This window comes from Sipha flava, unplaced genomic scaffold, assembly GCF_003268045.1.
Source record: "Sipha flava isolate LNK unplaced genomic scaffold, YSA_version1 48_pilon_pilon, whole genome shotgun sequence".
NCBI classification, from domain to species: domain Eukaryota; kingdom Metazoa; phylum Arthropoda; class Insecta; order Hemiptera; family Aphididae; genus Sipha; species Sipha flava.
In genome coordinates, this window is record NW_020273306.1 from 2022038 (window position 1) to 2034757 (window position 12720).

Below are 12720 nucleotides of genomic sequence, written 5' to 3' on the forward strand. Positions count from 1 at the left end.
TCTGCGTAGTTTTTCCGTTCGTTATTCAGATTAATTCGTCATTTGTGTTGAACTTTGTTCGTCTCCACCCGCACACTTTTCCGACGCTACCGACTACCGTCGCCGTGTCCGGAGATTCCCGCCGTCACCCTTGTGCCCGTACCCGGGTGTTAAACCGAACGGGTCGCCGCCGAATCATAAAAAAAAAAAAAAAAAAACTAAATAAAAACTAAACGCCGTGACTGTTGGCTGGCGAAATGCATTTGTCAACGAGGCGATGCGTAACGCAAAAAAGGAAAAAGAAAATTTAAGAAAACAGTCGATGTGGCCTTTTATCGGTTTCCACTACGGTATTGGACATGGTACGAACCAGCGATCCACATAATTTTTCTGTTTTTTTTTCCGATATCGAAATCATGTACAGGAAAATAAACCATTAAGTAAGCAAATGTAATTTCCAAAAGTATATACAGTATAATCGTATGCAGTATAATACTTGTCGACTGATTCTAAAGTGTAAAGCACCCTTGACGAAAAGAATACAAATTTAAAAGATACTTCTCAGATGGCAATTTAACTTCAAGCTACTTAAAAGCATATCTATATCATTTTCAGGCCTTATAAATAATAATTTAAACTATAAGTATATGCAAGAACATATATTATCCTATAAGATAATATAAAATAGATTTAATTATTTCGCAGTCTAATTCCATAGATAATCGAGTTTCCTGTTCAACACATTTTTTTTCTTTCAGTTGTTGAGGCACCAGTCCATGATGTTTTAAATTTTTTATTTTGTTAAAGTATTAAGAATACAATTTCCCTTTTGGACATTTAACCCCTGCATCTCCCAGGAAATATACTTCCTTTAATAAATTAATGGGCTCAGTTCAACAATAATTTTTTTAGTAAAATTATACAAGTATATATGTCGTTTACCTTTACCTCTGAAGTAAATGTTTTAGTTATTACTGTAGCTATATGATTTACTAAAGCAACTGTCATAGATATTTTCTTATCAACTATAGTGGCTATTATTAAATCCACTAATAAATTTCGACAAGATTCGTTCAAATTATTATTCAATGAATAATAATTAACGATCAATTGCACCTGTGTATTTGCGGATAAAATATTTTCAAGATTAAAAGGCTGTATGAGTTCAGAAAATATGGATACTGATTCTGATAGCCTTTTTGGAGCTGAAATTTCCAAAGTATTTCCTCGTATAGATTTTTGCCACTCTTTAACATACTGAACAAACTTAACCCATGTGCCAAGCAGCTTCTTGTTTAGAAGTTGGATTATTTCATCCCTGGTTATATATCTTAGTGCTTCTACATCTACACATTCAGCTAAACGTAAATTAAAATACTTTAATACATTATAGTGGTAAGTCCTGTTTCTGTAAGATTTGTTAGTTACTATAATAGAAATGTAATCAAAATGTGTACAATTATAAATTTCCATTTTTTTCAGTATTGATTTAAGGAATTACATATTGATTAGTACAAATATAATTTAATATAGGTATGTAGGCATTTATTATTTTCATATTAATTTATATTTTTGAAAAATTATTTTATGTAGGCATAAAATATCAGGCCATTTAAATTATAACTTACCCAGACAAGTTTGTATTAAATATCCTAACTTCCATTCATATAGAAGTTCTTTCAGTTTATTTTTTTTTTCTTTAAATGAAATAACAGTACAATTGTTTTCCAAAAACACATTCATCTTAATTGCAATCATCGACCTGATTATTCAAAGGTATATTATGCTAAATATCAGAAGAATTTGAATTAAGTATACTGTGTATACATGTCATTATAAGTCTCCATACCACTCAAAAACGTTTCAAATAAATTATTTCCACTATTTATTTCAAATTATTAATAAATATACATACAATATTTGTTAATATATATGTAAAGAAAATACTTTCTTGTAAATATTATTATTATTATTATTATTATTATTACCAAACATTGATAAGGTGATAACTTTGTTTTTTTTAAGGTTGTTAACTTTTGTTGATTTTAATATTGTTTTTTTAAATTATTATTAGTAATTAATGTAATCAATAGTAACACAAATTGTTGTTTCTTTTGTTTTACAGAGAAACCAATTAGTTACTATATCTAATAAAATCCAGTAACATCCATTATATATTTATTATTTATGTATTACAAATTGTTACACAATATTACTTAAGGTATATTATAAAAATTAAACCTATATATACAATACTATTTAATACACACAATTATGTGAACCAATATTTATATAAAATTAGAAGTATAAAGTTTGGTACAATTACACACAAAGATGATATTGTTTAGTAGAACTCTTTAAGTCTAATCATTAATTTCCCATCAGCAATTTGATGAAGATTAATTGATGGACCATTGAATTGTTCAATATTATTTAGACTTTTACCAATTACACTTTTTTCTATCAACTTCATATGCTTTAAAATGTAAATTATAAAAAACTAATTTAATTTGATGCACATTAAATAATACTATATTATTTTGTAAAACAATAATTTCAAGGATTTCATACAAACTTCATTTATAAAATTAGTAACATAATTACCTATTTTATAATCTGTGCCCTTAAAATTAATCTTTGAGTAACTTTTGAAAAAATTAGATGCTATATTGAGAGTATTAAAAATAAATTCATTATGTTTAGAACCTACAATATTTTTCATAGCTACAATTATTTGATTAGATTCATTAATTAATAAAAATGTGTAAATTTAAATTGATATTTTTTGGCTAATGTCAAACTGATATTTTTTTGAGAGGTTATTGCTCTAGTTTACATTTTGAACTCTTTGTAACGAAAATACCAAAAATGTCTTGGAGGTTCAGATTTAAGGATTATAGATGGATAATATGTCAACAAATGATGTTTAGGTTTCAAGTTATCATGAAAATATTTAATATAATTTGAGTTATGTTTATTAATAAGGTACTTTAAATGTTGAACAAAACCTTGCGTCAATTTATCACTTAGTAACATTTCAATTATCTCAAGAAAAAGGAGCAACAATTTCCAAACTTCATCATTTTCAGGTACAAAATTGCCTATCATTAATAAAAAAAAATTAACCAAACACATAATTTTTCTTGCTGACATTTTTAAATAAATTTTTTTAAATGATGTGTTTCAATGGGAGGAGAAGAATTTTTTTGCTCTAAACCATATGATTTTTTTTTTCTGAAGCTTAAATTTTCTAACTTTTAAAGTATAATAAATAGTTAAATGACACATTTTGTAGTGATAAATTCCTTCAAATATATCGTGCATTATATTTACACAATAATTAGTTTTAACATAAAATGAATTGATTTGATTCAAAATACTTAATTTATTAACAGCGGTTTATGAAAAATCATTTTTTTCTACATCATCTGTGTAATTGTGAATATTACGAAGTAAAATTGGGTCCTCTTCAGTTAAATAATGTGATACATTTTTTTGTACTTTACAAAATCTACAAAAATAGTTTACAGAGAAAGATTTACTGAAATAACAAATACAATTAAGTCCCAGATTATCACCAGTTATTAAACCAAGAACGAAATTAATTAATTTTGGTCCATCAGAAGTATTGATTATAAGCCCATCTTTTTCTAATGAATTTAAATCTTCAATCAATTTTTTAAAACAAAAATCATTTCCAAATGATTTCAAGTCCTTAGATTTTAAGAGAGCAGCTAGAAAAATATGTCTAAGTTTTGAACTTTGTTCAATTAATAGAAAACTATAATAAACTGCTGAAATAGAAAATGCATGGATTTAGATGATTTATTTCAAAATCATCAATATATATGAAAAATGGCATTACTAATTTATTTTGAAGAGAAAGTATTTTTTCTTTCCATAAGGATCCTTGAACAAAATTGGACAGATTATAATTTTCATTGGAGACTGAAGAATTAATTAAATTATCATAACACTTAAGTGCAAAATCAAGATTGTTACTTTGTTCAAAGTATTTTTTAATTTAGAATTTCAATAGCATCAAAATCCCTTTAATATTTGGTTCATCATACATTGTTTCACCATTATGACATACTATTTGTATTTCATTGTTAATTTTAACTTGTTGCAATTTGTTATGACTTAAGTTTGTAGCTAATTATTTAAGACATGTTCAGTTTTACAATATTTAAAGGGATTTGAAATCGATGAAATAACTGCAGAAAATTTATATAAAATCAATGTGCCTTTAATTTTATTTTTAATCATATTATTCAATAAGAAAGTGATGGGTTTTATGAGTTTTACTTCTATGCCATCTTTAATATTAAGTTCATCACTTTTACAAAAGTTGTTATTATTATGCAAGTTAAGACAAAATTCTCTAGCTAACCAATGAAACTGTTTAATATTTTCATTAGGTATTTGAGGTGTTTGGTCAAATTATTAACTATATCCTCATCATCATGTGTATTGACATTATATTTTAAATAAGAATTTAACTCTGAATTACTACATTTTATTAGGTATTTCATTATTTTCTAATGCATCAGTATATTTAATCAGAACATGTTTTTTAAAACTACATAAAGTTTGAAATGATTGAGAACAATTATTTTCTTTACAAATATAAGTGCTGTATGGACCAAGAATATGTATTATTTTATAATGAACAAAAAGAGATGCTAATGTGTGCATTTGTTTTTCACAAATATAACAAAGCATGTTTATATTGGGTGAAAACCTAAAAGAAATGTACAAAATGAATATAATTTTTATTCTGTAATAAATAAATAGTTATTGAATAAAATTAAAAACAAAAACTAATATGCTTGTAATATTAAAATTATCTACTGTTTTTTAAATTAATTATAACATACGAGTAGGTAGATATACTGTATTCTGATGACAGACGAGTGATGAATTCATAACACAATAGAAATAAAAACTTAATAATTTTTTTTTTTTTTTTAATTTGCCTTTGTTCGCACATTATAGCAATACTTAAGAATTGTTGTATTAATATAAAAATATTTAAAAACTACAAAAATATATTGTTGAATTAAAAAAAAATCTTATCACCGTTAACAATATTTCCTGTTAACAACTTTTTGAATATAAAAATAATATTAATAATTATTTTTAGATATATTATTACGGGTTTATACATCAGAGGATACTATAGACCGAGTGTTAAATTCGAACATTGTATGATGGTTAAATTAACAGTATATTTAATATTTTAATCAACCCTATTTTTTAATTCAAGAAACAGTGTTATTGAAATCAATACTTGAATTGTTAAAGAAGAACGTACTTCATGATCATATTTTGATTGTAAAATTAACAATATATTAAATATTTTAACAAACACTTCTTATTAATTCAACAAACTATTGCTGAAGTCAATATAATTTTTGTTAAAGAAGTATCTTTTCCATAATCAAATATTGATGTGGTGAATTTGTTAATTTTACCAATGGTATTTCGTTCTGTGCATTCACACACTAAATTCAATACATAAATAGATGAAATAAAATTTTTATTCAAGAGATGAAAATGATGTGTGGCCTGGATGAAATTTATTTTCCCGGCCTGAATAATCTTCCCACTCCACCCCTGCTTTTGACTCATAATTATAATAATAAATCTATTTTTAACATATGTACGTATAAACAGAATTAATACATGGTATTAATAAAGCCGTTTTATTACATGATAAAACATACAGACATATAACTACGTGACACTTATAATTTGATCACAGCACTTATACGTAGTACCTACGTACTAATCAAACAAACTATACATTACGTGTAAAATATAAATAATTTGTTCATTTGGTCATTAAACCACGTAATCTACGGAACGCATCAAGACCACTAAAACTCGAATTTATTTCAAAAATCGAGCATAGTGAGTGATCACAAATACATTTTTACGTATACACATGTCTATATTTTGGCTTGAACTACCTACTTCGATTTATGTATCATCTAAAATCTTTGAACGTGCTTTTGCCAAAAAATGCTAATCCCAAATCAGTTTCTATAAGTCATCGACTTACTTTCTCCCAATACGTTAGTGTTTTGTGATCTCGTATCATTTAAAATCCATCACTGGTCCTATTTTTCTCGGTTTTAGTTTTTATTAAGTATTTCAAAATGTAGAGCTAATAATAACTTATGATGAATTTACTACTCAATTTTTATAAATATTATTTTTTTTTTCTTAGTTGACCATACGTTTTAACCATATAAATGAATGCACCATTTCTTTTTTAATTTAAAATTAAACAAAATGTATGTAAATAAAAAAAAACTCGTATATATTTCTCTTTGTAATTTCAATATATTTGCATGCTTTACACTTTTATCTTTATTATAATTTTGATGATTCTTTGTATTCTATTCTAAGCAAAATGTTCTGTATTATATTTCAATATACCATTTCTAACAATAAAATTTCAACAGATGAGTGTGGCGGCCATTTACGTCTGATCGTGATACAAATATGCATGCATTAATGCTCTGCGTGTTTCAGTCATTTTTTATAAAAATAGGTAGAGGATTGGTTTGCTCTAACTCCTTATTTTTATGAAATATTTCGATTCAGTCTTAGGTTAAATTATTATCAGATCAGTTCGATAAAGATCAGTCGATCTCTGTTGGGCGGTAAAGACTTAGATCATTGTTCATTAGATTTTAAATTTGTAAGCTATTATTTTTAGAATTAATAACATGTATACTATCATGGGAATCAATATTTTACCCTTGCGTCGTTTTTTTATGCAATATGTAGGTATATATTTCAGAACTATTCAGGCGCCTATTAGTAATTGATATCAAAAATATTTTCAAAATCAACGGTTGCAATTATTCTCATTATGGTGCGAGCGATATGGAAAGGCTTATTCACAACCATGCCACGCTATCCCATAGAATTTGTATTTATATACTATGTAACGTAGTATGTAATTTTCTATGTACTATATATTATCAGTTCTTTACAGTTTTTAATAATCTACAAGCAATTAAAAACTATACCAATTATCAATCATGTGGTGTAATTCAAATTTATTAGTTTGGACCGGCTGTCAGGTTCACCAACAAATTATTTTAAATTTTCAGTCCTGTCTGATCTAAAAAAAAAAAAATCCTATCCTTAAAATTACAGACCATATAGAGCACTATCCTGCATTTAATTATAGATTCAAGCTGCATTATTATATACATTATTATGTTCTATAACAGTCACGAGTATGTAATAATAAAAATTTCCACATTTGCGAAAAGTATCGTCACGAATTCCTTCAATTGAAGCAGATGACAATTTTTACAGGTGTCGGTATATTGTTATAACGCTATTCTATTGAAGGAAAGAACACTCAAAAGTTTAGCTACGACTCCGACAGTTGTGAATACTATGTAAATCGTAACAAATATTCATGTCAAAAAAAAAATAATTTTTCCATTTAGTCCGATCGATATTGTACAGCGATAATAATTACAAAAACTAATTCAAACTTAGCGTAAAGGAAATGTGAGTCCAACCATTTTTTTAAATTAATTTTAGTTTCCTAATAAGTACGATGAATGAAAAGTTCAAAACTTTTAAAATATTCAAATTAAATTCATCAAAATTAGCGAATAGTATTTTTAAAAGTCACCTGATAATTCTTAAGTATACTCTTTCTTTTTTAACTTTTACTTCGAAGTATCGACCGAGTTGATATTAATAGAAATAAGGTCATTTTTGGGCTATATATTAATTTTGCTAGGTATAAAAATAAAAATGTAAAGCAATAAGTCATACACTTATGGTAGTAAATTAACATCACGTTTTTATCTGTACTCAAATTGTTATTTTGTTGACGTTTAGCTTTTTCTCTTATAAGTTTTTTTTTTTCTCAAGTAAAGGTTGAGATTATAAAATAACAAATTAAAAATATAAACCGTGGAGTTGGCGCTTGGTGCGTAACATTTTATGACAAACGGAAAAAGAAAAAAAACGATAAAAAACATAAAATACAATTATGTCAGTGAAAGCGATAAGGGGGCCTCATTTTAATTTCATGTTACGTCACCTGACCTATTAAAAGTTGGTAGGCAGCCTATTGCAACCAGGCAAATCAAAATCCGATGTATAGCGTACAGTTTTTAAATAAGAAAAATGACCTCTACGTTATTACAATTTTTCAAAGAATTCTCGTGGACTTTATGACCCTTCTTTTTCCTATTATATTAAACCCTCACAGCCACAAATATGTTTATAACCAAAACTTGTTAAAAAAAACACTAATATTATATTCAATAAGAGTTTAATAATTCAATTAGATGTTTAAATTCGTCCGTTTGAAAAAACAACTAATTTGTTGGACATTTACACGGATTAATGAAACAAAAAATACTTTCGGGAATTGTACCGAATATAAAATTTTATCGTTCATTAAATTTAATCCAGAAATTTAAGTCATAGATAATTATTTAATATTCGAACGAAATTAATAATACCTACACACATACACACAAATGACCTATTTTAAAATTAACCTATGGTTACGGTTTATTAGACGAATTTGTTCTCAATAAAAACTGTGTGCTTTTATATGAGTACATTTATGATAGATAATCTATGTCACGAAAAATACATCACAACGAGAAATTTGGTAATAACTATTAGAGCTGCTTTTTCTTACTAGTGACAAAAAATTGATATTTATACGTTTTAAAAAAAAGCAGAATGTTCACAAGTTTCTGGTTTGGCTGCTAGTAATTATTAGATGTCATTTAAAATAATTGTAAACATTTAATTTTAAAAATATTTTAAATATGTAAATACATTCTTTTGGTTCTAATCACGTTAAATATTTAACTACATATTTCAAAATGAATTTATCAGCGTTGAAAAATATAAGTAGATGTTCAGTTTTATTGAATATGTATACACAGATATATAAAATTCTAATATTTAATTATCTGTATATTGTTAGAAATATGAGATAGTGGAACTAAAACAATAGTTTCAATTAAATATATAATATTATATAAAAACAATGCACTGTGTTAGGAACACAGATAAACGATTCACAATTACATGTTGGTTAGTACTGACCTGTTAGGTACAGTGAATTATTCTGGTCATTTAAATTAGTTACGATGACGTAAACTATTATTTACAACTCCTTTGGTGTACATAATACTATAAAAACAAATGCTACAGAAAATATTATTTTTTTTTTTTTGAATAATTTTTACCGATAACTTACTCATGTATTGGTATCATGGTATAGTCTATAAACAAATATTCGTTTGAATTATTTAATTTATCGGTACACTGCGCGAAGTCCCGTTAATTACGTGCACCGTACACGTACCCATTTAAGTATCATTAATTTAAAAAAAAAAAATTAAAGCGACGAATTTCAAAGAACTTTAAAAGCACTTAAAAATTAACTCAACATCGAATGTTTCTTGTAAATGTTGTGGTGTAAATACTGTTCATACATCGGTGCACATCAATACACGTAGGATCTAGAATTAACTGAAGTAGGTACTTTAAATGCCATAAGAATGAAAAGTACTTAAATAAATAATGTTTTCATAAGTAAATGTGTTATCAGTGATAACTTTTCACTAATTCGAGTAGTAGAATTATATTTCCGTTATGTTTGTAAATTATTTAATTATTTATCAATCAAATGTTTGTAGTTATTTTGGATGAGTAATAAAAAATAATACTGTTTACGATATTATAATATTTCTTAAATTTAGAGTAAAATGAGAAATTTAGTGGTCTTACTAATACTATATTATATACACGTTTACACTTTATGCTTGAAAATCGGATAAAAGGATTATCATAAAATTTTCTTTGACACCCCAAAAAAAAATATTCTGAAAAGTTGCAAAAATTATTTATAATGATTCAAAATTAAATATTGATAAAATAGGATTTCAATGAATTTCTTTTAAATAATTTTAGTTATTTATTTCAAGATATTTCATAGTCTTAAAATATTTTAATGAAATGTTTGCAGTTTATAATCCTTTGAAATTTGAAATTTTTCCAAATTTTAGGTACCTTTTTTCGTTACGAAAGTTGTACCATTAAAAATTCAACAAATCCTTATTAAAAATTTTAGTTCTTCGACCATCAACCATCTTAAGAAATAAATGAACCACTAACCTTTCTAATTCAGAATCATATTTTTTTTTTCAAAACATAATACATTGGTTTTAAGTTTATAAGATAAATACCATTGTTTATCCCTGTATCTCACCTAATTTTAGAATCTCACTTGAAAATCCCACTCCCTTTTTTTTAATTTTTAACTATAATTAAATAAGTAAGGCAATATAATAAATATTGAAAAATTACATTTTTATGACTAAAATAACACCAAAGGATAAAGTGTTAGAACCCATAAAAAACAAATTTGAAAACAAAATGATAAAAATATCATTTGATCGAAGTGTTTGAATTATAATTTAAATTTAAATTCTTTATTCTTATTAATTCGATGACTCCAATGCAAAAACAGAATCTTGTCTATTTTTTATCATCTTGTTTTTAAACGTTTTTAATTAATAACCTATTTAGTTATAATTCTTGCATTTCATTTGTTTTAATTAAAATGAAAATGATGAACCGATCATTATAGCTATAAATAGTGCTCCTAACCAGATTGCATACTCTCTAATTTACATGATTGCTAATGGTGATGTATTTGGAACTGAACAACCAGTTGTTATACACATTTTGGACATTCCTCCAGCAATAGAAGTTCTTGAAGGTTTTAACATGGAAATTGAAGATCTAGCTTTACCTATAGTGAAAGGTTAGTTATTTGTAACTGTACACATGCTGCAATTTTTCAGATTCAGTTTCTTATTTTCAAGGATAAATTTTACTAACTATTGGCTTGTATATTTGTTATTTAGGTTATTTGAAAACCACTGATCCGAAAATGGCATGTAAAGGTGTCGATGTAGCTTTCTTATTAGGGTCCATACCAAGAAAACAGGGTATGATTAGATATGACTTCCTATCCAAAAATATGGAAATATTCAAAGAACACGGAAAATCTTTAGACAAATATGCGAAAAAAATATTTAAGTGCTAATAGTTCCAGTCAATATGAATGCATTAATTTGCTCTATTTACGCTCCATCTATCCCTAAAAATAATTTCACTGCTTTGACTAGACTTGATCAAAATAGGTGAAGATTATAAAATTATAGTGAGCATTATTAAAATTTCACCTATGAATTTAAAATCCGGTGAATTACAGAGCCCAATCAGCATTGATAATCGTATTGGAGTATGTGTTAGCAAAGCGAAAAATATTACAATATGGGGGAATCACTCAACGACTCAATTTCCAAACGTTTCATATGCTTCAGTTCAATCATAAAACAACTCAATTAGTATATATGACAGCATAAATGATTCAAAATGGATTGAAAATGAATTTATTAACGTAAGTTTGACTGTTTAGTTGATGATTGCATACCGATTGAATTTAGATAATTAATTTATAACTAATTTCTTTACTTACTAACAGTACATTTAAATTAAAAATATACACAGTTTATAATGATGTATATAATTATATGAAATCTGTGAATAATTTACATGTATTTTAATAACTGATTAATGTTTAATTGGTTTTAGATACATGTAACAAATTTAAAAATACTTTTTATAATTCCATGGTAAAAATAAGATACATATAAAAAAAATCTTATGATTTAATTTGATTAGAATGATTTTAATTTGTGATAAGATATATCGATTTAAATATATTAAAAATATATAAAATACATTGAAAAATATATTTAAGACTATTCAAAATAGAGGGTATGCTATCATCCAAGCTAGAAAGTTGTCATCAGCTATGTCTGCTGCTAAAGCTGCTTGTGATCACATACGTGACTGATGGTTTGAAACACCTAACAGTATTTGGGTTTCAATGGGAGTAATGTCTGATGGTTCGTATGGTGTTCCAAAAGATTTGATTTACTCCATACCAGTGTTCATCTCAAATAAACAATGGAAAGTAGTAGAGGTAAAGTATCTATTTAAAAATTATCGTTACTGAAAAATGTTGGCTTTAGTTCTCTGGTTTTTTTTATTTTTACTCTCCCCACATCCAATAAACCATAAATATATAATATAAAAACGATAATAATCTATATTTAAAACATTAAGAACATTTCTCTCAACATCAAAACATATAATAAAAAAATATTTAAAAAAATGTGAAATTAAGAAACAAAAATGAAAATTATAAAGATAATGAAGAGAAAAAGAAAAATAATCACGTACATACAAATTCATCTAAAATGAAAATATAGTAAGATTGCTTGAGAATAAATGTAAACATATTACAGGACCTTAAGATAACCAATTTTGCCAGGGTCAAATTGAATTTGACAGCAATGGAGTTGATCAAAGAAAAATAAGAGGCTAGATGATTTGTAAAATTTGATGTACGTTACTTTCAAATAACTTATAATATTTTTTTTTTATCGATGCTATATTCTTAAGAATAACTTTTTTCTTTAGACGTTAATTATGAGCTATGTGATTGTTTTTTTTAATAGTTTAGTAATTTATTACTTAACGAACTTAAAATAAAGTATTGCTTTTTTTCAAATGTGTTTAACATTTTTACTTTGGTCATTTGGTTACTATATCTAAATGTCTTCAGTGTACTTGAAGTTTTATTATTTTAAT

The 12720-nt window shown here is 25.7% G+C and overlaps 2 pseudogenes; one reads left to right on the plus strand and one right to left on the minus strand.

The window, feature by feature from the left end:
* Nucleotides 1-641: 641 nt before the first annotated feature.
* On the minus strand, nucleotides 642-1722 carry LOC112690016 (annotated as a pseudogene).
* A 7829-nt stretch (nucleotides 1723-9551) lies between these two features.
* LOC112690017 lies at nucleotides 9552-12458 on the plus strand (annotated as a pseudogene).
* The last annotated feature ends 262 nt before the right edge of the window (nucleotides 12459-12720 follow it).